The 25,441-nt window shown below is 40.8% G+C and overlaps 1 protein-coding gene and 1 long non-coding RNA gene across 2 annotated transcripts in view; one reads left to right on the forward strand and one right to left on the reverse strand.

Moving 5' to 3' along the window:
* SLC14A2 (solute carrier family 14 member 2) overlaps window positions 1-25,441 on the forward strand; it is a gene marked incomplete at its 3' end in the record, with an annotated part of 328,265 nt that overhangs the window by 187,637 nt on the left and 115,187 nt on the right. The gene's annotated exons all lie outside the window — the stretch shown is intronic.
* Window positions 8,613-13,329, reverse strand: LOC310922633. Its single transcript, XR_014592462.1, has 3 exons — window positions 13,113-13,329; window positions 12,324-12,500; window positions 8,613-11,765 (listed from the first exon to the last, which is right to left on the reverse strand). It is a non-coding gene; the product is annotated as an uncharacterized lncRNA (long non-coding RNA).

The following is a 25,441-nucleotide window of genomic DNA, read 5'->3' on the forward strand; positions in this document are numbered from 1 at the left end:
TGACTGCAACACATCACCAGTAAAATTTCCCTAGATACCTGATGAAGCTCTATCATTATAAAATGGATAATTTCATGGGGATGGACAGGAGTGTGGGAGCTAGGGACTGGTTAGCACAGGTTAGCACAGTAGAATTCCATCCTAATTACTGAATTTCTGCATCTTGATTTTATCATAGAAAATGAAAAGATTCCTTTCATCTAGTCATCAGTCAGAGAGATCTTGAGCAGAGGGGTGTTCTCTGCCCAGTGCATTTGTCCTGTGCTGCAAACAACCAACAACAGAACAGGGATAACCAGCTCCATGACAGAGCCCTGTTGGCTGAGGAAGCAGGAATGCATGCAGGCTAATGAGCTGTGTGAGATGTATTTCAGCATGACTCACCAATGATGGCCTGAGAGCTACCAGGGCCCTGCTCATCCCTGCTTGGTGTGAGTGTGCCTGCAGCCATCTCTGCTGATGGTCTGTGTCAGGGCTAACAGCACACCAGCCTCCCTGAAAAAATGGTATGGGAAGTCCCACAACATTTTAGGAAGAACTGATTTAAATTCAAGCCCCAAAACCTTCATAGCCTGTCCTAAATCTGAACTAAGATGGCCTAAATGATCCCTTAAATTATTCCAGAGACTGGAAATCTTCAGCCTGTCTCCATGAAAAGCTGTCATTCAATTCGACCTGGGGGGAAAAATAAAAAAAAATAAAAGAGCAGATGAAGCAACTGAAAATAAATATGCTGCTCATTTTTCAAAATTTGATCTTTTTTAACTAAACCCTATATTATTCATGTGCTGTATATTTCATTGCTGTTAGTTTCAAAGCTGTTGGAAATCACAGATCAGTCTCTCAACCACAATGTCTTTATTATGCATACATAAATCATACATGGAACGGCCCTGACAGTTGACAACAATGTAAACTCTCAGGAAGCAAACCCCCTAAGCCATGTAAAAAATATATGTCACAAAAAAAAAATCCCAAAAAAAGTGTGTCAGCTTTATTTCCTTTTTATGGACATTTTTGTCTTGTCATTATCAAGGAAGATTTTTTTTTCCCTGTACTTCTGTCTAAATGTAGTTAACTCAGAGGTAATTTGCAATGGTATTTCAATGACACAAATGGAGAACCCTTCCCCACATCTGCCTGCATCTTCAAGGATGAGTGTGTTGTAATTATACAGTTCCAGTTTCATTAACAGGACTGCTGTACCCAGTATAGTTCATAAGGATTCCAGTGAAATGCAGAAATTCATTGAATTGTCAGGAGCATTTGGATGCTATAGGACTCATGTAAATTATATTAGAGTTGGGTTTTTTTGAAGATTTGATCAGATTGTTGTGGTGCCTTTTTAAGCAGAAAAAAAAATAAAAGCAAGGATTCCCTATTGTGCTGTAGCTGAAAAGCAGAAAAAAGTGCTAAGTAGTGGAAATACTTGTCAAAGAGAAAGAAAAGAAAAGAAAAGAAAAGAAAAGAAAAGAAAAGAAAAGAAAAGAAAAGAAAAGAAAAGAAAAGAAAAGAAAAGAAAAGAAAAGAAAAGAAAAGAAAAGAAAAGAAAAGAAAAGAAAAGAAAAGAAAAGAAAAGAAAAGAAAAGAAAAGAAAGAAAAGGAAAGAAAGGAAAGAAAGGAAGAAAGAAAGGAAGAAAGGAAGAAAGGAAGAAAGGAAGAAAGGAAGAAAGAAAGAAAGAAAGAAAGAAAGAAAGAAAGAAAGAAAGAAAGAAAGAAAGAAAGAAAGAAAGAAAGAAAGAAAGAAAGAAAGAAAGGAAATTTCCAGTTGCAATTAACAGTTTCAGTTTCTGAAAGGATGTGTTTTTCTTTTTACTTGCTTGATTCTTTTTTGTGGGGGATGCACTACAGTGAATTTGCTTCTTTTAAAAGGAATATTTTTTATTAAATATTTTGAGACAGTCCTAAGTAGCAATTAAGTGGCAGGTTTAAAAAAAGCGAAACTATTGGTCAGAAAGTAAAAAATAACCTTCCAAATATAAAACTGGAGAAAGTATCTAACAGAGCACTGAATGATTGTATGTCCTGAATCACTGAATGATTATTTTTTAGTTTGGTCCTTTGGGCTAAGGACCAAACTAAAAAATATATTGACAGACCAAAAAATTTTGTTTTCCTACTATGCAGGTTCATACACTGAGCTTTCAAAAGCGGGGCACTTTAGACAGACTGGTGAGCTCACATTTCAACACCTGAACAGCAGCGATCACCTAACAGCCACTCACCCCTGTTGCTATATTTACTGCATTTAGGTGTTGTCCTGTGTGTTGCCACTGCCTGGTGAAAAAGTGCCTCCTAACTCAGTGAGAAAAAATTTGCGCTTTTTTCCCAAGCAGCACATCAGCTTTGGGCTGATCTTCTCATGCATCCTCCTCTGTTCACATCCACCTTCTACCTCCATGTTGCTGCTGTAGAGTGTCTCCCATTTATAGAACAACTTATTTACTTTAGATGCAGCATAAGACAGGCACCTATATACAAATCGAGTGGGAAATCCTTTAAGTTGAATATCAGGAAAATGTTCCTCACCAGAGGGTGCTGGGCACTGCCCAGGCTCCCCAGGGACTGGGCACAGCCCCTAGGCTGCCAGAGCTCTGGGAACATTTGGAAAACAATCTCAGGCACAGGTTGGGATTGTTGGGATGTCTGTGCAGGGCCAGAAACTGGACTGGATGATCCTTGTGCATCCCTTCCAACTTCGGGTATTCCATGATAACTCCTTTAGTTCCCCTCAGCTGTTGGTGACATTGTTGATATCTCTTCTTGGCTTCTCCTCATTGTTCCAGCATTCAGTGGTCATGATGGGGGATGCTCCATCACACAAAAATCAGCCCAGACATCAAATAGTGTAAGGCCACAATTCACAGAGTCACAGAGTCCTTGAGACTATGTCATTAAGGAAAAGGACTCTTAGACTAATGAGTCCAAACTTTAATCGAGCTCCATTGTGTTCACCACTAATTCATCTCATTCTTCTACTGCTGATTAAGTCCTCTTTCTCTACAACAGCTCAGTACTAGACAGTTTTTCTCAAAGAAATTCCACCCACTTGTGTCTTAGTTCATTGGGGAATCCTCTTTTTGGGATGCCACTATAAAGAACGAAGAGTGGTGAGCAAACACCATGCTGTTTCTTCAGAGAAACACACAGAGAAAGGAATAGCAGCTATATAGTTCTGTCAGTGGGGGAAAATTCAGAACCAGCTGAGATGTTTGTTGCTGCTTTTATCCTCTTGCCTATGCAAATTAGCAAGGTTCAGAACTAAATGGAAATATGTTAAAAGGAAATCTGAAAGCAGGATCTGTTTTATACACTAATCCTGCCCCTTCCTTTGGAAACACACCTGTGGATATATTCTAATTAATAATTTCACCCTATCTCTTCTCTGATGTAAATTTACAAGCAAGAAACAGGAAAAATGCCAAATGTTGCAGGCAGGCTGGTGAGATAATTAGTATATGATGCATAAGGAAGAAAAATCCCAAGAAGCAAAGCTATATGTGTGTGTACCTATTTGTGACAGCCATTGGAGGAAGCTTAAATTCACTGAGGATCAGCTGTGTTTACATTTTGCTCTTTTGTCCTCTCACTCAGTGAATCTCTCCCAGAAATGTCCTTTTGCCTTGAGCTTTTGAACTGATGAAGTACCTGAAAGAAAGAGGAAAGAAAAAGAACTTTAAAATAGATAAGCTGCTTATCTCTTTAGCTGACTTGAATTTGATACTGTGTGGAGGAGGATGCTATCAAAATCAGAAGTTTAGAAGTTAGTAAAGCTGGAAAAGTTTCTAGATGTATATCACCAACACAGAATTCTCTCTGCATGTTATTCCGCATATTGCTTCTAAATCACTGCTAGAGATAAAACTAATCCAGGTACATTGAATTTGCTTTTTCAAAAGTTATTTGTGGTGGCGTTTAGCCAAAGAAACAGGACTTGTGTGATCATACTTTGTGCTTGTCTTGCTACCTGACATTCTTTTTCAATAACCTGTAAACCCACAGATCAACTTCAACAGAAGGGCAGAGCCCTCAAAGATATTAAATTCCAGAGCTTTCATGAAAACCAGAAACTTATCTGCTCAGTGAGTTTTAACAACGACCTGGCCTTTCTCCATGAAATTACTGGTCACTGATCAACATACAAATTTCTGAGAGTCACAAATGCTGCTTCTTGCTAATTGAGACTCAGGGGAAGGATTAGAGTTCCCACAAGGATAGGAATTGGGAATGCACTCAGATTCATACCCTTGGCAGCACCTGGAAGGGGAGACAGAGTTCAGAAATCTAAGGTCATTCCAAAGGGATCAAAGAAAAGCAGAACACAAATTCAGAAGAAAAAACTCTTTTTAAATACTTGAGTTCATCCAGACACTTTTTTTCTTCTTTTTTTTTTTTTTTCTTTTTTTTTTTTTCCTTTTTTTTTTTTTCCTGTGACATTTGATTCAAGACCTGCGACTATTAAAAAAAATTCCCATTGGCTTCTGAGGGAGTTTCTGGGATCTAGTCAGGGCTGAGGAAAGATTTATGAAAACAGCAACCACTCATTTAAAAAGAATTTTGAGAGATGTTCATGCTGATATTCTGATTTGGTTTAGTGTACATACAAATGCTTATTTGAACAAAAAAGCTATATTTTGACTTCAATAGGAAAAGAAATACTATAAAAAGCTAGATATCAGCTTACAGTCACAGACAAATTTAAACAGCAAATATTGCATTTTAATGATGCTTACTTTAAACAGAGTCTTCGATTTGGTGGGGGTTTTTTGTGGTTTTCTATGGTTTTAAAAACTAAAATCTCTTTTAGAAGACAAAATACCACTCACTATGATTTGAATGCGGATGAGATCCAACACTAACCTGTTGCTTTCCAACATTGACTAAACTGTTTGTATGAACAGTAACACAATATCTACCTAAATCTTCCACTTCTGCTTGGCCACTTTTAGTGGTTTTCTTTTAAAATTCCAATTTCTTCTGCCCTTGATAGCAGATCCAGCTCCTCCCTTACACTGCTGGAAGCGAATTGTACAAACCTCACTTAGTCTGACCATGAATCTTGAATTCTTTCCTACACCACTTTACAGACTAGTGGTTACAGCAGTTTCCTGAGACGCCAGAAACAGGGATTTGACACCCTCGTGGAGGCAAAAGGGTGGGTATGGATATCCCCTTTGTGCGTGAGTTCTGTTGTTTGAATGAAGGGTCTCCCTTCTGGTGTGGTAAAAAATGGCAAAAGTCAAAAAGAAACAGCCTTGGAGGTAATTTGAGGAAACCCATTGGCCCATGCCTCTCAGGGGAGAAAAAACAAAGTCATTGTTGATTTCTGGAAATTTATTGGGAGTGAGAAAAAAGTTCAGGCATCTGGAAAAATTAACCATAAAACCCTGAGGTGCCCTTCAAACATAACTGCCTGCAGGGCTAAATAACAGCTGAATCAGCATCACAGTTCTGGATTTAGGCCCTTAAAAATCCTACTTGGAGCACTTCTGTTTTCCCAGGCTCTAGGCTCTCTGCTCTGTGACAGGAGGAGCTACATCTGCACTGAGACAGCAACAGGAAGTCCTGGGCTGTGAACTCCAGCCCCTAAGCAGGCTGCATGCTAAATCTTTGTGCAAAACATTTTGAAAGGAGAGAGCTTGAGTTCCAATACAGCCTTACAGGTCTATTTTGGCTCATAACTGTCTTTGTCTTTAATGCTCCAAGGGCTGGGTCTCATGTGCCCTGAGGCCAGGACTGGAGAGCTGGGGATGTTCTCCTGGAAAAGAGAAGGATCTGACGAGACCTTAGAGTTCCTTCCAGTGCCTAAAGGGGTTCCAGGGGTGTTCGAGAGGGACTTGGCACAAGAGCATGGAGTAATGAGACAAAGGAGAGTGGCATTAAGGTGAGGGAGTGTAGATTTATGTTAGATATTAGGAGTTCTTGGCTGTGGGGGTGCTGAGGCCCAGAGAAGCTGTGACATCGCTGGAAGTGTTCAAGGCCAGGTTGGACAGGGTTTGGGGCAAACTAGGATAGTGGAAGGTGTCCCTACTTATGAGACAGGGTTGGAAATGAATGACCTTGAATGTCCATTCCAACCCAAACCATTCTGTTATTCTATGATCCTACAATTCTCATAGTTGTCCGTGATGGTTTGCATGGAGAGTGTTCATTTCTGGCTATCATTTATGAGTTTTAAGGTCAGAGGAGACCAATAGTCTGACCTACTCACAGTGCAGACCACGCACTTCACCTAGTGACTCTGGCATCTGGCTCCTTTAACCAGGGCTGTGGGCCTGCAAGTTATTTATTGTCTAGAAAAGGTGTCAGGGTGACAGCTCTGTCTATTGAAAATCTCTGCTCAACTACTCAAGAGGCACAACACAATGGAGAAAATTTTCTCCCAGCTCTACCCACTGTCCCAGTTATCTCCAATAATAACATTTGGTTGCTGTCTTAATACATCTTTGAAAAGAAAGATGTTTTTGTCACCCCTCCTTAATCATCTGAGTCATAAATTTCTCATCTAGTATTTATTTTATTTTTCCATTTTTGTGCCCTTTGTGTCCTGCTGGAGGCTATTGCATGCACAAAGTCATGCTCTAAAATAGTATCAGCCTTGTTTCTTTCATGCCAATTGTACTCTGCTTCAATTTTCTTATATTGAAATTTTGGAAATATTAGAGTACCTTAAAATAGGTTTCATCTTTCGAGGTAGGTGATTTTTCATTGTGCTTTAAGACTTTTTCTTTCCTCTTTCAACACTGTATAAGCCCCACTTCTCTCCTAAAATATTTTCCTGTGTTGGAATTTTGTCCTTAATAAATCCTTCTCAGTAGAGGGACTTGACATTGGGCAAGTGGAATGCTTGGAACATGTCAGTTCTGACCTGGTGGTGTGCTGTTTTGATGATGCCCAAAGCTGGAGCATCCCAATGAGTTTATGACTGCAATATACCATCGTAGCCAGCACTTCACAGAAGGGGCTGCCCTGAACAACAGAGGAGATTCCCAGCATTTCCATGGAGCAAATGAGCTGTAATTGCAGCTCATGGAATGCACCCACTGCTCTAAACCACCTCGTTTGAGCATCACTAGCACAGGAGAGAGCGAGCTCAGCCTTTGCCCAAAATACTGGGTGAATGCATAGAGGGCTGATCCATGTGAATCCAACCCAACTGCACTGTTTCCAACCTCAATCCCAGTAGTCTCACACAAGGTACCATCCTGCTTTACAATAGTGCAGACATATCCTTCAAACTTGTGAGGGCTCCCTGTTAATTTTTTAATCATGACGTGTTCTATAAAAACCCTTGGGTTTGAGGAAGCATCCATTTTGCTACTTTGAACTTTGCTCATCCTTCAGAAAGGCATTCTGCCTGTAGCTGATGTTTCCCAGTCTGTGGAAAATACATGTGACTTAGTAAAGATAACCAAAAGGCACATGCAAAAATCTATGGGTCTTAAAAGTATGACCTTCATTAGACTTTCAGTTCCTGAAAGCAGAAACAGAAAGCACATTTCTTGTATATTTTGTACTGGGGCAATGGCTTCACACGGATAGAAGTCAGAATAGGATGAGATTTTAGGATTAAATTCTTGGTTGTGAGGCTGGTGAGGGCCTGGCACAGGCTACCCAGAGAAGCTGTGGCTGCCCCGTCCCTGGAAGTTTCCAAGGCCAGGCTGGATGGGGATTGGAGCAACCTGGGATAGTGGAAAGTGTCCCTGCCCATGGCAGGGGTGTGGAACCAGATGATCTTTGAAATCTCTTCCAAATCAAACCCTTCTATGATTCTATGGTTCAGTAGGCACTCCTGTCCCATATTTAGGCTTTCTGTAAAAGAACAATTTGTTCTCCTCTGAGTGCCCAGTGCTATTCCATAAATCCTCTGCTATGGAAAACAATGGCATGATATAGCCCAAAAGGACCCTGCCCATTTCCATACCTCCACCGGGAACTATGACCAGGGAGACATTTTGTCGAAATTTATCCACTAGCGAACCACTGAAAGAAAACCGTCAAAGGCAACTGCTTTGTCCTCTTACCTTCCTCCCCAGACCAGCTGCCAAGTTTTGCAAGCAGCTCAGGGCCTGTAAACAGTTTTTACTTGGAAAAGGCTTCCATTCAGGTACAATCAGTGAAAGTGGGTACATAAACTACAGTCTCATCCCAAGCAGGATATTCTCCCTGAGCTAGCTTCACCCAGTCTGAGGCAATGATTCTGGCTCTGAACACACAAAATAAAAACCCATACCAAACTAAACCAGACTTGGACTGTCCCCATGTACCTTCCATGGCATCCCTCATGGGCTTTTTTGGGTGCTTTGCCCATTAATCAAATACTGTACACTCATATTACAAGCCAAGCAGCAGTGAGCATCCTCCTGCTAGGAGGAGGAGGATCTTGTAGGTGGAAAGTACTTTTTACAGCAAGTTCACCTGGTAGGTAGATATTGAGTTAAATATTGGGCAGCCAGTTACATTCATCAAGATCCCTTTTTGCCTATCAAGTTCTTTATGCTTTTTTTTTCACATGGAGCATCCTTTTTACATCAGTGGTGTTGATAGGCCTGGGGAAGTTCACAGGGCAGAGAGCAGAAAAAGGGAAGGAAAGAAGGAAAGGCCACAAAATACAGCAGAAGACAAAAGAAGAGGGAAAGAAAATTACAACAGAAAGCAGAATTTCTCCATGTAGACATTGAAACAGAAGGATACATGCATTGGAAAAGAAAAAAGGAAGAGGAGGCAAAAACTTTGACAAGAAAACCGAAGGAAAGGAAATATGAAAAAAAAAAAAAAAAAAAAAAAGAATGACAAACACAGCTGGATGGAGGATTTTTATACTTTAATAGCAAAAAATGTGCAAACAAAACAATGTAAAGGCTGTGGTGTTATTTGAGTACATAATGGCAGCAGCTGTTGGAAGGAATCAGGTCCTCACCTGCAGCGAGCACACACAGCCCCACCACAGCAGCATAGCCCACAACCCCCAGGAGCCAGCTCAGTTACAGAACTGACACAGGACATACACAGGATTACAAGCTCGGGCAGGTGAGGTAATTTTCAAATCCAAGATGATATTTCTGCCTAGTTGAGCACCAGTCAAAACAGCTCCAAGAAAAAAATTATATTACCTGAGAAAGCATTCTGGTAGAGGAAAGAGTTTGGTTGTGGATCCTGGATGGATTGAGCCTGCATGTAACCAGCAAATCCCTGCCTTTGTTCACACTGGGCACAGCAACAAGGTGGGCTTCAGTTTGGCAAAATGAGGGAAAATTGGAAGTACAGAGCTTTACATTCCATAAAAATGTTGATTATATATATTTTTTTTTAATTGAAAAAAAAAGTGATCTGGCTTGGAAACATGGATCTGCTTGCCTCTCTTCATTTTTTATAAATTAATTTACACTCTCAAGGGTAAAAGTTCTTTTTAGCACTAATAACACAAACACACATATGCATTAGTAGATATCGCTTTTTAAAACAAGCTCTTCTTTCCTTACATCATCTCTCTCTTCTTGTATCCTTCAGAAATAGCTTATCTGAGAAAATAGATGCAGCTTTTAATGTGGAAGCAGAATTTTTTATGAGATTTCCTCTACATTTTTATCCAGATTTTTCCATCTGGACTCTGAAATGGAAACATTTCCTGATATCACCATTAAAAACATGAAAACTCTGCATAATATTTACATATTCTAATGCAACGTGTCTGTCATTTCTCCATCAACTTCTGACTTTTCAGTGCATATCTGATAGCGCTTATTGAAATGAATGCCTAGGATTGTAGGACAGAACTGTCATTTCAGACTAAGCAAACCCAGAAACCTTGGTTGAACTGGCAACATGTCACTGAAGTTTAGAAAATGTTTGTTGGTTTGGTTTTGGTTTGGGTTTTTTTTGCTTGACAAGGAGAGTTACAGGACTGAGACACTGCCAATTTAATAAGGATTTGGGAAGTCATGTGGGGCTTTTGCTGTCACATAATCAAGACAACATGAGCTGCATAAGACAATGTTAAATGAGGAGTGAAAGGCAGACTGTCCTTAGACTCCCTTCCCCATATTAGTTCTGAAATGTGGAAAATCAAAAATCCCCTGATTTCTTAAACCAATCCAACTATGAATCCTGCAAAGATAAGCTGCAAATTGCAACTTTTCAGCATAAATTCAATTTTAATTTTCCACCCAATACAAACACAATTTAGGTTTGTGTTAGCTGCTGGTAGCTAACACTAGCCCTGTCTCTCAAGCCTGATTTAATGGATAGTGAGAAGAGCTCTTACAAAATATAAGACAGTTTACTATGCTACGACATTACAGCTTTGTTGAAGGCAACACCACTCCAGCTTCAGTGGGCCCTACTTGGCACAAGGAGGCATACAAGCACTGCCAAAATAGAGAACACCTCTGCCCTTTCTTAAAGCAAAAGCCAACATGTTTGGAGGACTGCCACTCATTTAGCTAGACTCCCAAATTTCATCTTTAATTGCAATTTATGGAATGCATTTATTGCTGTGGGATAAGGAAAATAAGTTTTTGCAGTTGGTCTGTACTGCACTATCTCTCCACAATCTCTAACAAAGTAAAAGTGTCTCCAGATAAGAATATAATACTCCATCCTGTTTTAACAAACAAAAGGGCTCCATTCTCAGCTGTGCATGAGAACAGAAAAAGAAACTACATTCCTGGAGCATATCAAGGGTTTCAGCCATTATTCCACTATTTTAATCTTGAAAGTAAGTTTCCCGGGGGCAAGGGGAGGAGCTTGAGGAGTGCTCGAACACATTTGCCATGATGGGGTTTGTGCCCAGAAGACCTCCCAAGCTGAGCCTGGATAAACTTAGCAGGTAGGTAGATGGCAGATGCTGGCACTGGTGATTCAATTGCTGGATCTCTTCCATCTGACTCAGTGCTGAACCCATGCCCACAAGTAAGCCATAAGAGAGACCATCTCTCAGCAGAGCAGAAAGCCCAGACTACTAAGTTGTCAGTCATTAAAGGTTTCCTGGCCATTTTCTGAATCATCAGAGGAGTTTATATGTGTCATTAGAAAGTAAAGCCTGGTTCAACATGCACTTTATCTGAACTGCATCAAAAATTAACAGGATTTTGATGGTTCCCAATAGAAAGCAGAGACCGGAAGCCAGGGCAAGAAACTCAGTTCAGATTGTTCACAAAGGATACGTAGTATGGACAGGAAAAAATATTTAAGGGGTTTTTTTTTTTCTTTCTCTTGTATACTCCTTTGCCTACAAGGAGTGCCTGAGGCCACTTGGCTTGTTCATCTGGGACAGAAGGAGACTGAGCTCAAACCTCACTGGGGTCTGCAACTTCCTCTCACGGGACATCAGAGGGGCAGGCACTGATCTCTGCTCTCTTTGACTAGGAACAGGATTGGAGGGAATGGTCAAAATTGTGTCAGAGGAGGTTTAGGTTGGGTATTGGGAAAGGGTTCTTCCCCAAGAGAGTGGTTGAGCGCTGAACAGGTTGCCAGGGAATGGTCACAGCACCAAGCCTGGCTGAGTTTAAGAAACATTCATACAACACACTCAGGCATATGGTGGGATCCTTGAGGGTGGTCCTGTGCCAGTGGTTGGACTCAGTAGTCCTGGTGAATCCTTTCTGACTCAAGATATCCTGTGATAAGACGTGAGTCCTGGCTCCATGACACTGGCCATGGGTTTGTAAGATGCAGCCCAGGGCAAACACAAGGCTCTGCTCCACACACATGTATTCCTGGTTTGCTTCAAACCAGCCTTCTGGTAGCTGAGTAACTTATTTTCACTGCATAAAGTCACAGGTCCAAAGAAACAAACAACAAAAAAAAAAAATTAAGCAATCTAAAACTTGAGGAGGTGATATTCACTCTGATTTTCCACCCCCACCATGATCCTTAGACCTTGCCACAATTCAGATTCTGAGTCAGCAGATTTCAAATCTGCTCAAAAACTTCTGGCAAGTAGCTTGGTGAAGATTCGTTAGCAAAACAGTGGGGAAAATCCTGTGCCACTCTCTCAGCTTTTGCATTTCTGGTTTTTTTTTCTATTTTAGCTGCTCTCAGCACTTAGCAGTGTTTTTATTGCTGGGGTCATGTAGTCAGTGCAGAGGCATGGAATGATTGCCATGGTACATGGCAGCCTGGTCATGCATTAAATCTGGTTGTTAATCAATCTCTAACAAGACCACAGGTTCTGCTCTCTCCAACAGGCCAAACATCCACTGAAACATGGCAATGTCAAATAAAGACTATGTCTCAAGTGTCAAAACTCCTATTTCCACTGTAATATTTATAAGCTGTGCTCTAAAAGACAGCACTCCAGAGTCCAGTTTGGTAAAATTTACCTGGAATATGTTTTTCTGTGAAGGTGATGCTCAAGGTGTAGGAAAATAATGAGCTTCAAATGCCTACTTCTTGCAGGCTTCAGTTTTTCCTAGGGTCTGTCTCCACAGTTTTTGTGAAAAAATCAATTGTTAGGAACGTATGTGATTTCACCATGATTTCAGATGAATGGTCCCACTCTGCAACAAGAAGACAAAAAAAGGCACGGAGGAATAGCTTGCCCTCATGCACACAAAGGACTGGGACCCAACCCCCAAGGTAGGAAAGTTGGGATTCCAAGCTAAGATCCTAATTCAGACTCCTCATTTGATTGGAATTTCAGATGCATTTACATCAGATCTGATGGCTCAGAGTTAACTGTGGCCTAGTATAACCCAGTGATCACTCAGACCCAAACAAGATCCTGTACTTCTCTAAATTAAAACATATTTGGAGTCTGGGGCTGCTAGTGAAAGGGAGCTTCAGTCTGTCTGTACCCATCAGGATAGAGACACACCATGAGACTCTCCACAGAAATCTCTTCTCTAGGAGTAAAATTTTTTCTCACTCTTTAATTTTCCCTTTCATTTCTCTTCTGCTCCTCCATTCTGTGGATAGCCTTTGGGCTGGGCAAAGATTTAGTTCTTTAGTTTGACTGGAAAAGCAAGAAACCCAAACTAAAGTAGAAGCGCAGTAAACAAAGTTACACTTTACAAAACACACTAACAAAACAGAGAAAGCCCCCAAAGATGCTTTTTGAGCAGGACTCTGTTTTCAGGCAGAAGTCCCAGAAAACAAAAAGCCAAACTCACAGAACAGGATCAGCATCTGTTCCTGCCCCCCTTCCTTCCAGCAGTCTGCTCGGGAGTGGTCTGAGTGTGGTGATTTCCTTCCCCAAGGACCTGCAGGTTTTGACCTGGAGACATCTTATTTCAGATCCATTCTAAGAGACAGGAGAGGGAGGAGTGCAAATCTTTTGCCCGTTCAGGACAGGCTTTTCACTGACAGCTCCACAGCATGCAGTGGTTCAAAGTTCAAGTAAGGCAAGACAGGTTAAATGTACTGCAGTCCTTACTAAAATGTTCCCAGAAGAAATTACTTGCTGAGGTAACTAGAGCATGCACTTCTTCAGCCTGTGGCTGAAACCAGATGAAATTATTACACTGCTGAAAAATACTTACAGCAGCAGAGAAACATCCCTTGCTTGGTGTTGTATTTCTCTTTTAGGTTCAAGACTCTACAATCATATGACCAACTTCTTTATATCTTTTTTTTTTATTCCTCACTGTTAGGGAAAAAAATATTTCAGAGTTACTTTTGGAAATGGCAACATATGATTACAATAGAAAAAAAAAATCATGCCTGAACAGAAAAAATATATATTTATAGGGACATGAAGATAAAGATGAATCTAAGCCACACACCAGCTCCAGGAAGATAGAGAGAAAAAGCAGACCTAGAGCTCTTCTTCAGCTGTGGTCCCTCATCTCTTTAGGATGCATTCTTGACAACTGGATGCTTTCTCTGTCTTTGTTTATCTTTTTAACCAGATTTGTATATGTGACAGCATCGATAGTTTGCAAGAGGTCACTATTTGTGAAGGTATTAACGTGCCTTATCCAATAAACACTGTCCTGCTTCTCTCCAAGTTAATCCAAGGTAAATGGCATTAATTTTCTGGGGAAAGAAAACCCACATTTATATATGCAGGGGCCCTGCTTTTCACAGTCTTCTTAAGGCTTAAGACAGGGATATTGCAGAAGCTGAAGGACAAATTCCAAATTTCACTAGACGTGTTTATCCATCCCTAACTCTCATAGTTAAACTAATAATGTTCCATGGCAAGTTAACAAAACACAGTGTGTCAAGCCAGCAGTTCACCAGATTTTGTGGATTAGTAGTCTGGTGGCCTATAAAGAATGCTCTTCTCAAGAGCATCTTTATATGTCAAGGCTTTCACTAGTTTGGTGATGAAGCCTTCAGGATTCTTGGCTGAATTTTGAGCTGTTTGGAAGGAGTCAGCTGGTTGCACAGGTTGTTTAGCTGTGAGCTACCTGAGCCAAGACTGATCCTGTTTGTTTTCCCTTTGAACATTGCACCAGTGTTTTATTATTTTTATCTAACCATCACATGGCCAGGGGTTGCATGGGCTCAGACTCCCAGTATCATATCTTAAATCTCTCTAAAATGGAGTCGTTCTCCCAACTTTAGACATCAACAATACAGATACATCTGAGCTTGTTCTCCAGAAGTAGCATTTTTTGGGGCATGATTCTTCTGATCTGCAAAAGGCACCTAAACCAGGTCAGTTGAATTCTGCTTTACAAGTGTTATATGTACTGTCAGTGAAGGGAGTTGGGAGCTACAGGTCTGCTTATGCCTTTGGTACAGGATATGTTGTCATGACTGCAGCAGATGATCAACTTTGACCTACCTCAGATGGGGTCATTCATCCAAACCCATGCCCTGAGCCTGTGCCGTGTTCTTCTATCTCGTGACCACTGACAGGACCCAAGGGAACGGCTGGAGCTGTGCCAGATAGGGTTGGTTTGGATATCAGGAAAAGGCTCTTTCCCCACCGGGTGCTGGGCACTGCCCAGGCTTCCCAGGGAATGGGTATGCCTCCGAGGCTGCCAGAGCTCCAGGAACATTTGGACAGCATTCCCAGGGATGCACAGGGCATTGTCGGGTGTCTCTGCACATCCAGGAGTGGGCATTGATGATCATTGTGGTTCCCATCCAACACAGGATCATCTGGGACTCTTTGTAAGTGTAGAGATGTTTTAAGTCTCAGCAAAAGGACACTGACACGGACATTATGAGCAAACTCACCTTCAGGGTCCTTCCAGGCCATTACAGCTTGAAGGTGAGTTCAATTCCTCTGACCAATGCAAGGTGAAGACTAAAACGAACATCACTTTACACTCCAAAGAGTTGTCAGAGAGCAGCAGCTGTCTTTTAAGATCAGTGTAGACCAGACCAGCAAAGTGAGCATTCACCAGAGATGAAGGTGTGAAACTGTGGCTAAACAACACCCTCCTGTTCCTCTTGATTTCATCTGAAAATCATGCACAGTTAACACTTCCAAAATCACAGCTCAGACTGCTACATCTCAAGCATTCTAAATCAGGATGTCATTTCTTCATACGGTAATTTTGTTTTCAATTTTTTAATAAGTTTAGATAAGTTTGAGATTTTATTATTGCCACTTTTATGAACGACCTTAGAAAAATAGGCTTGGTTGACCACAAAAGATAGTTCACAACTGCTAGGGCTAAACACTGACTCTTAAATGTTATCTTGATAGATCTGTTTGCACTGTAACACTTTTAGGAAATAGGCAAATAATAGTAATTATGATTTTAAAGTTGGAGATGCTCAACTTCCATTGGCTTTTCCAAAGATAGAACAACTTCAAATAATAAAATACTCACTCATCAGGAATTCTTTCACCTCTGGGAGGAGCCGGTTCATGCCAACTCTTCCATATACCTTCATGGTGCAGAGCTAAAGTAACCATATGAACACTGCTTCTTGAGAAACAATGAGGTCTACTCCCCCCAAAAAAACACATGATCTGGAGAAAAACCATGCGATTTGACAAGTCTTGGCTTATGTTATTTGCAAAGGAGTTTAAAATCAGGTCTGTTTACAATTTTTAGGTAATTATTATAGCAAATTTTGGACAACTGAATCTGGTATCCCGTCTCAGCTGGGTTTTTTTCCTCTTCTTTCAGTGCTTCCTCACACACTACACTATGTTATTGCCAGCTGACATTTCTCAAAAGCCATTCTTCATCCTAGATTCAGCACTCCCTCTGTGATCAGAGACTGTTCGCAGATGTTCTTCTGTCGTTCAACAATGTTGTCAACATTCAGTATCTCCCCTGATCTTTTGTTGTGCCTTATACTGATTTAATCTTTCTCTCAGAAAAGCTAGGGAGGAGGCTTTATTGGTTATACTATCTGAAGGGATTTTATTTTTTTTTAATTCTCCTAATAGGATTCCTAAATTGCATTCCCTTTCAAAGAAAGTGAGAAGAATGTATTTTCTTGATTGCAGGGTAAGATCTTCAGCAAAGTTTTACAATTTCAGGTTGCAGGGATGCAATACTCTTTTTGACAAGTCCATAGAAGTGACCTAATTAGTGACTGCAAGGTCACTGTACCCACCCCTTGCACTCATGATCAGAAAAGCCATCACTTCTGAGAACAGCATGAAAAAGCCAACAGGACAGCTGAGGGAATGTCCAAGGTTATGTAATAACCAGCTCAAGGATTTCATCTGTGTGACCATACACAAGGTTGATACAGGGGGGAGCTTTTGTCAACCAGTCAAGCATTCTTCTGAATTATTGCTAAATACAGGTGGCTACTGAACAGCCTGACAGAGATATCTTTTGAGTGCACTGGCAGGCTGCAAAGAATTTTGTGAGTGCTAACACCATCTGAAACTTTCAGGAAAAGCTGCCAGTTACTTGCAAGTAGACTTAATAATGATTATCAGATTTCCTTCTTTTCTCTTAATTCTGCTTCAGTTTAAGCAGCCAGGCTGCTGGGTTTTCCCTTCAGTGGTACAAAATAAGTAGTTAGAAACTCCACTGACACACCATGTCACGTTGCATCAACATCACCATGTAATCATGGGATTATACAGTCTGAGAGAAAAACCTGGTGAGGCCAGTGAGGAAATTTGGAAGTGTTTTTCTGTGCAGAACTCAGCTGTACTAATTGCAGAGGGAAAGGCACAGTCATCTTCAAGCAGTCATATTTCAGCTGCTTTCAAGACATGGGTTTTCTGTCAAGGTCTCCAAAATGGTTATGTAAACTTTACTTAGTAAATTCTTATCACCAGAGGAATTTTTGAAGCAAAATGTTTTGTCATCAACAAACGTTAGCTTTGATAGAAATTAAATTTTTCAGAGAAGCACATATGGTTTAAATTCTTTTCTCTGAAGGAGTTCCAATCAATGTGACAGCTACAGAAATGGAGGCTCCTTCCAAGTACCTAAAAACATGGGATTTGAAATACTGAGAAGTCCCACATTTTAACCTAAGAGCAAATTAATCAGCTGTTTTGAGGACAGATCTCTCCTATTTCCCACGAACTTTCCCAAAGATCTCTGTTTGGAATGTAATGGTATTTTTTTTAATATCAGTTTCTTAGCCTAGGAAAAAAGTGCTTCCCACGCAACTCAGTTATATCATCCCAAAAGACACGGTTCCCCTGTGCCAAAGAAAGACATTTTAGTCATGGGAGGTTTTACACAGTTCAGAGGAAGTGACAAAAATGGAAGCTGCAACAAAAATGCCCTCTATGCTCTGTCTGTCTGTCTGTCTGCTGTGTAATCTGAAAAGCTGAAGGAGATGAGAGATCCTGTTTCAGTAGCAGGTTCCAGTCTTCAACATTTGGAAAAATCTGGAGCAAAACAATTAATTTCTTCTTTTCCAGTAAAACATTCAGCTGGCACAAATCAGTTCTGCTGCATTAACCCCACCAGACCTACACTAATCCCTATTGTTGAGGGACATCAGAACAGCCCCCAATATCTCGTGATGAATTATAATCCCGAGGATTTAGAAAAAGTTTTTTGGCCAACCCCATATTATGCATGCTTTCTCCACTCAGCATACATCCAACAAAGGGTAGGAAAAAGACCAACAAAGATAGAACAAGTTCTCCATGTGAGCTACAGAGTCCTGGTTGGGATTTTCAGCATGGCTCTTCCAAGCTGTCACTCCAGCAAGGTTACATGTGTACTTTGTTTGGTCCAATTCACAGCTCACTGTTGCAAATTGTCCATCAACACAGCCTCTCTGAGGGTGCCACTTCATCACTGAAAAATCCTCCTTCTTGCATTTGAATTCCACATAGTTCCCACAAGCAGTTTCTAGGCCATGAGGTAGCTTGTTTCCAGCTAGGCTGGCTTTGTGCAGAGCTGTGGAGACAAGCAGAAGCTCTCTTTTCCTCTCACAGACATCTCCATGATAGCATACAAATAAAAAATCATGTGATTGACTCCTTTCCTAATCTGCATAGTTGTGTTTTTTTGTGGTTTTTTTTTCCTCCCACCATACAGGATCACCATGAATCTTATTATAGAGAGATGATCTCTGTGAGAAACATTTTTCAGCCGTAATATCTTTGAAACAGGCTGTGCTTTGCTGGGCTTGGCCCATTCTCTTCTAGACTTTTAGTAAACAGAAAATGTATATTACACCCTGTCAATCCCCCTCAGTTTATGCAGAACTGTCCAAGTCAGCACAATCTTACACATCATATTTTTGGGAAGAGCCATCTGTCATAAACAAATGTGGCCATGTGTGGCTCACTGCCATGCACTACAATGTGGAACCCCAGAGCAGGATTTCCAATGCGCTTCCACCACCAAGTTTTGAGGTGAGCAAGTGGAGTAGGAAAGGGCGCAGGTACTCTCCAGCCAGGACCTCGAGGTAGCTGGATTCTCCTTTGCTTGTATCTTGCTATGATTTTCACATCTATGTGAAGAATGTTATCTTGCTGACTTGGAGTATTTTTCTTCTGAAATTGATCTTGTTTTCATGGAAGCTTATCTCAGTGAGTTTTCCCGTGGAGGCAGGCTAGGAGAGTTGAAGGTGTTCACCTGCACAAGAGAAGGCTCCAGGAAGACCTCAGAGCCCCTGAGAGGGTCTAAAGGGACTCCAGGACAGCTGGAGAGGGACTTGCAACAAGACCTTGAGGGACAGCATACAGAGAATGGCTTCTCACTTCCAGAGGGCAGGGATGGATGGGATTTGGGGAAAAAAGTCTTAGCTGTGAGAGTGAGGAGATCCTGCAATGGATTTCCCAAAGAAGCTGGGGGTGCCCTATCCCTGGAAGCATCCAAGGACAGGTTGGACAGACCTTGGAACAACCTGGGACAGTGAAAGGTGCCCCTGCCCATGGCAGAGACTGGCACTGGATGATTTTTAAGATCCTTTCCAAACCAAGCCATTCTATGATTCTGTGACTGAAACTGCAGTTTCAGAATCAGTGATGAGGATATACATGAGGAAGGAAGGAAGGAACTAGCTCATATTGCAACAGGCTGTATCCTAGAATCTGGACCTAATGTGCACAAATTTGACTGCAATTGGCTTTATCTGTAGAAGTTTCAATCTGGAAATATATGAATATATGTGGTTGAGTTGGTACTACAAGTGTCCAGAAATTCAAGCTTCTGTGAGGGCTGTGAACAATCTAAAATTATGTTTGTATGTTGGACTAGAGTAGAAAATTGGAAAAGATTAAAGAGATACTTTCAGGGAGCAGAATTTTTGAAAGTCTCATGAAGAATTATTGATGCACTACTTTGGAAAAGTAGAAGTTCCTCTTTGCAATTTTGAAAAACACTGTAATGAAATATTGAATATAATACCCTATATTAAACTACATGATGAATTCAGTAATTGCTATATATCAAGACAAAACAGTATGGTAAATTCGAAAACGCATTTTTTCTTTTCTCAAAACAAATAATTTTTATGTTAGTGACACAAATAAAAAAAATCAAAGCAATTTGCTGAGACATTTTTCCCATAAAAAATGTCATTGGAATAGTTGTGTTCCTATGAAATATTCCAGCTTCAATCAGCCTTCATTTTAAACATAAAATTGTTCTATCAAAAATGTTTACACTGGATATAATCCACATATATCACAGGCTATGAAGTTTATATTTCTATTTGATTTTGCTTTTGTTTGATGTTCTGAGACAGGTTAGTGAAAGAATCTTGTATTAGCAAGCTGTTGTAAAGCCACAAGACACATTTTTGAGCAGTGTAAATACACAGGATGATACCAGCAGAGTAATTTGCTTTGTGTTTTGAATTACTGCCATATAAAATGCATCCTTGAAAATCTAATACAGATAAAATACATAATATTAAAATGATGATGTTTGGCATTCCATAGGGCCCACTTGGTATTAAATATGAAGAATCAACAGCCTGGTTAAGCACATTTTTATTTACCGTATGAAAAACCTCAGCAAAAGCTCTGCGATAACTCCAGTACTGGAGACAGCTGTGTGCTGAAGTATGCCACTGAATCATGGCAACACACTTTGGGAAGACAAAATCACAGTCCTTAAGGGGTTGACCCAAACCTTATTGAAGTCAGTGAAAGTTTTCTGTTTGGTTCAGAGGTCTTTGGATGAGGCCCAAAAAAGACAAGTAATGCATGAGACAGGCAGAGGAGGAAGCTGATATGCACTGTATTTAAAATTGTTTATTTTATCCTTAGGAGTATCTACAGCTGAGATCTACAGATACAACCTCCCCATATTTCTTCACTTCTAACAATATTTGTTGCTTGCTTCTCATAAGCTTTGCTATAGAGGAAAACTGTTGACTATTGGGAATTTAACCATTCCATAGAACATATCCATCAAGCACTAGCAGGTTAAATAATGCTGACAGTAACCTAAATCAGCCTTGAGGGAAAGAGCAAAGTAGCAAAGTTGACCATGATCTGAGCAATAAGTACAAAGCTGTATGAACACAGGATGGGTTTATCATATGATAAAGGGCACAGGGTTCAAGGCAGCCATTGCTGAAACAGAGTAACTCTCTAGCAACATGAAAAGTAAAATTTAGTTTGGAACTCAGTCCCTCACACTGAGATCTGCTAGGTAACCAAGTCATGTCTCAAGGGAAGTGACTGGAGCCTTGCTGTTTTGAGACATTAAATGCTTGACCAGACAGTGCCTCAGAAAGTATGTTGGAGGGAACAATTCTACCCATATAAAGAGAAGAGGATTTCCTGACAGATCTCTTCTAACTCTTATCTTTGTGATTTAGTGATAAACCTATTTCTGACCTTATCAAGAGCACAGAGGAAGGCAATAGTTCCATTGTTATCTACAAGGACTAATTAGATTTTTAATATTATTTTTTTCATAATTTTTAATGTGCAGAGTTGTGAGAAAAAATAGATTAAAATTAAAAATATTTTGGATAATTTTTAGTTAGGCACTTATTTCCCTGGCATAATGCTCTATATCCTGTAAAAGGCTGTCTTGCTCATTTTTATCTGGCTGGAAACTTTGACCATATACTGTTTTAACAAGCAGACATTCTGCATGTGAATACATATGTTTAAAATTGTCAGGGAGGTTTATGGGAAAGTAAGAGACAAGCACCTGTTCCATTTTGGAACTTAATAATTGGTTAGAAAGATAAGTTTTCTTAAGTACAAGAACTCAGAGCTCTGAGTGGTAATACAAAATTTGCATCTATCTGTCTCATTCTCCAGCCAAAACTGGTCCTGTATTTAACTTACCAAGTTCTCCTTAGAGAATAAAAATGATCACATGAAGTTTCTTTTCCACAACCAGCTTCTGGTAAGGGTTACATCATGTGTTTCTTCTGGGCACTAAAGGACAACATGTAGAGGAGAAATTCAGGGTCCTGCAATTATGATTGATTATATGGTGAGTCATTTATGGTTTTGAAGGCAGCTCATTTGAATATATTTACTGAAAGCAAATGACATTGTGAATTTTAATGCAGTGTAGAGGAGCCCAGAGCTTTGGATGAATGCCTGTAAATGTTAAAAATTCAATGAGAGAAAGGAAATAAATGAGTAGCCAAGACCAATATGACCTTTACAAGTATTCAAAAAGAAAAGGATGCACAAAGTCTGGCTGCAAAAATGCCCTTGCAACTGGCATATAGCAAATGCTTATGTCTGCCAACTAATAAATTAAGTAGAGCTCTGCATCAGTGGTTTTTTGCACCAGGTTACTTATATTGATGTCAGATTTGGACATTAGAATAAATCCTAGGGGATTTCTTAAGGTCTCCCAGCTGCCAGCCTCTGCAGACAGTGGATATATCATCCAAGCAGCACTGCTGGGACACATACTGGCTTTAGGACTGGGGATATTTTCGTGAGTTGGGACTGGTTCATGGCAGCTAGGAGCAAGGAAAGGGTACCAGGATGGCTGCCTACACCCGACTGTACCCATATGGTAAGCAACTCTCAAAGTTTCTGCAAAACAGTTCCTGTGAGAATGGCTTTTCCACATACAGACAGTGGCAGGACAAGGGGGAATAGCTTCACACTGGAAAAAGCCTTGGTTAGATGGGATGCTGGGGAGGAATTATTCCTTGTGAGGGTGGGGAGGCCCCAGCACTGGTTGTTCACTGAAGCTTTGGCTGCCCCTAGATCATTGGAAGTGTCCAAGGGCAGGTTAGACAGGGCTTGGAGCCACCTGGAATAGTGGAAGGTGTCCCAGACTGTGGTAGGGGGTTGGATCTGGATGATTTTTAAGGTCCATTCCTACTCAAAACCTTTAAGGATGCTGTGATGAAAATACTGGACTCACCCACCTTCAGGTCTACAAGAGGGAACTCAAATGACCTAAGCACAAAACGTACCCTCCCTGTAAAACCAGGGTTTCTATTTTTTTTCTTGGTTTTTGAGTAGCTTTACATTTCAATGGACGTCAGCCACCATTTAAGAAAGAGATACAAGGAAATGCACAACTCAAATTAGGTAAATAATCTTATCATGTGATATAATTCTGGTCATTAATGTGATATAATAAGTGTCACTAATATACCCACATGGGAATTAGGAAGAGATTTTTCATGTTTCATTTTTTATGAGTTAAACACCTAGCTGCAACTTTTGGGAATGACATCTCCTAAATTTCTTTTGGAGACAGGAGTGGAGGATAATGGATGGTTTGGCTTCACTAATGCTGTCATCTTTACACTGCTGTGCCACCTTTAGAGAAAGCATTTTTCAGAAGGGCACTTGCTCCCCCCAGATGATCACATCAGAAAACTTGGTCACACTGAGCAACAACAGAATACTTGACATTTCTGTATTGCATTTTGTGGCTGAGGAATGATCAATACTGGAGTAAGATAAATTACCTCCTTTGTCAATTCCTTGTACGATCCTGTGTTTTTTATTGTTTATGTGTCTCCAATTCTAAAACATTACTATGCTAAGCCAGAAGATGACAAGATGTTGGTTTCAACTTTGTCAGTAGATAACCAAGCAATAATGAGTAGCTCTTTATATTAAGGCTCAACAATCTTTTGATGTTATGCTGTACTTTGATATGAAGGATTAAGAGCTTTTAAATCATTTTGGGGGTTCTCAGCTTCCTTGGGGACATTATTATACTTTGCAAATTAAGAACACTGTTGCTAAACCAGGAAGGATTTCACAGAGATGAGCAGTTTATTTTCAGCAAGTTGCTACCTGTGCTTTTCATACTCCCTTCCAGTTCTTTAGCCATTCACATCAACACATATTATTATACAATCATCAACAAAACATTTTCCTTCATGCCTGTGGCCTTGACTGCGGTATATTAACACAACACCACTCAAAGGTCCCAAACAAGCCAGCACGGCAGCCAAAACCATTTGTGCTTTATCAGCTCAGTGATAATTAATCCTGCTGAAAGGCCAGTGTAATCAGCAGGCTGTTCAGCCCAGGCCATGACCCAGATATGCTCCAGGACCTCAGTTGTTGGTTCTGCATGGTGAGATGTACCCCACAGTGGGAGCTAGGTCAAGTGTTTCTGCACAGGTGCGCTCCAGACATTTATGCTTTGGATGGTTTGATCTCTTTCCTCCCCAGCTTCTGCTTCCTTTTCTTTGAAGGTATTTTACCAGGGGCTTGATCCAACTGTAGGCTTGCATTTAGGTTGTCCTCTAAGGACCAGCAGAGAGGAATCTTCCCTTATAGATTTGGGCTGGAAAGGATCTTAATGATCCTCCTATAGCAGCCCCTGCCATCGGTAGGGACACCTTCCACTATCCCAGGTGGCTCCAAGCTCCAGCCAACCTGGCCTTGGACATTTCCAGGGATTCAGGGGCATCCACAACTGCTCTGGACAGCCTGTGCCAGGGCCTCCCCACCCTAAAAGCCAGGAATTCCTTCCCAATATCCCATCTGCCCTTGACCTCTGGCAGTGAGAATCCATTCCCTGTGTCCTGTCCCTCCAGGCCTTTTCCCAAGTCCCTCTCCAGCTCTCCTGGAGCCCCTTTGGGCCCTGGCAGGGGCTGTGAGGTCTCCCTGGAGCCTTTTCTTGCCCAAGTGAACATCCCCAGATCTCCCAGCCTGGCTCCAGAGCAGAGGGGCTCCAGCCCTGGGAGCATCCCTGTGGCCTCCTCTGGACTCTTGCTAACAGGTGAAGTGCTTCTATGTGTTATGTTAAACTTGACCCATCAGAGCAGTTGAAGATCAAATATGAAACCCCTCATTGTCTAAAACAACACTGAGTGGCATGTGATTGTCCAGCTAATTCCCATCACAGATTTCCATACCTACTTAATGGGCCAGGTTTTTGGGGTTTGGTTTTGGTCTTGTTTTTGGTTTTTTTGTTTTTGTTTGTTTGTTTGTTTGTTGGGGGGGGGGGAGGGGGGGAGGTTTGTAAAAAATAGCAGGAAGAAGTTAGCAATATAAAATTCCAAACTGTCAAAACAGAAATGCTGACAACATTTGAAAGTTAGAATTCAATGAATCAACATTCATTGATTTTCAGTGCACAGTGGGATTCATCTCCCCCCTTTTAGCTATCTACAATTTATAGTCTCTCTTAAGCTTTCTTCTAGGTTTTCTGAATTGAGAGAAGGCAGAGAGAGTAAGGGAAGCACCTCCAGGAAATGATTCATCTATTCCTAAGATAGATGTTTGTAATATGTGGAATGAATCACACTTGAAAGGGGATTGTCTTCCTTTTTTGGCATAAAAGAGGACTAGATGACCTCCTGAAACCTGCTGAAGTTCATGGTACCACCATCAGGGACTTCAGCTGTGTTTTCTAGCTAAAACCTGAAAAAAAAGTTGGATTGCACGAACTGGCTAAAGGACCAGTTGTGGATTAATTCTCATTTCTGCTATAACTCTCAAGCAGACAGTGGTTTTGGCAAGAGCAGATATAGGCCAGCAAGGGTTAGTTTTGAAAAATACCCTTCATAATGGCCCAACTTCAGGGAAGAAAACCCTCACTGAAGCCTGTGTGGGTTGCTGAGAGTTCAGTGTTTTGTTGGAGTATTTTTAAAAGCGTCTGTCTAGATGCTTAAATAAATACTTAGAGGTGCAACTTTGGCCGCCTTTTTCTGGAGACATCAACCAATGATATGAGGTCTACAG

Source organism: Zosterops lateralis (assembly GCF_965231275.1).
Source record: "Zosterops lateralis genome assembly, chromosome: Z".
In the NCBI taxonomy this organism is placed as follows: domain Eukaryota; kingdom Metazoa; phylum Chordata; class Aves; order Passeriformes; family Zosteropidae; genus Zosterops; species Zosterops lateralis.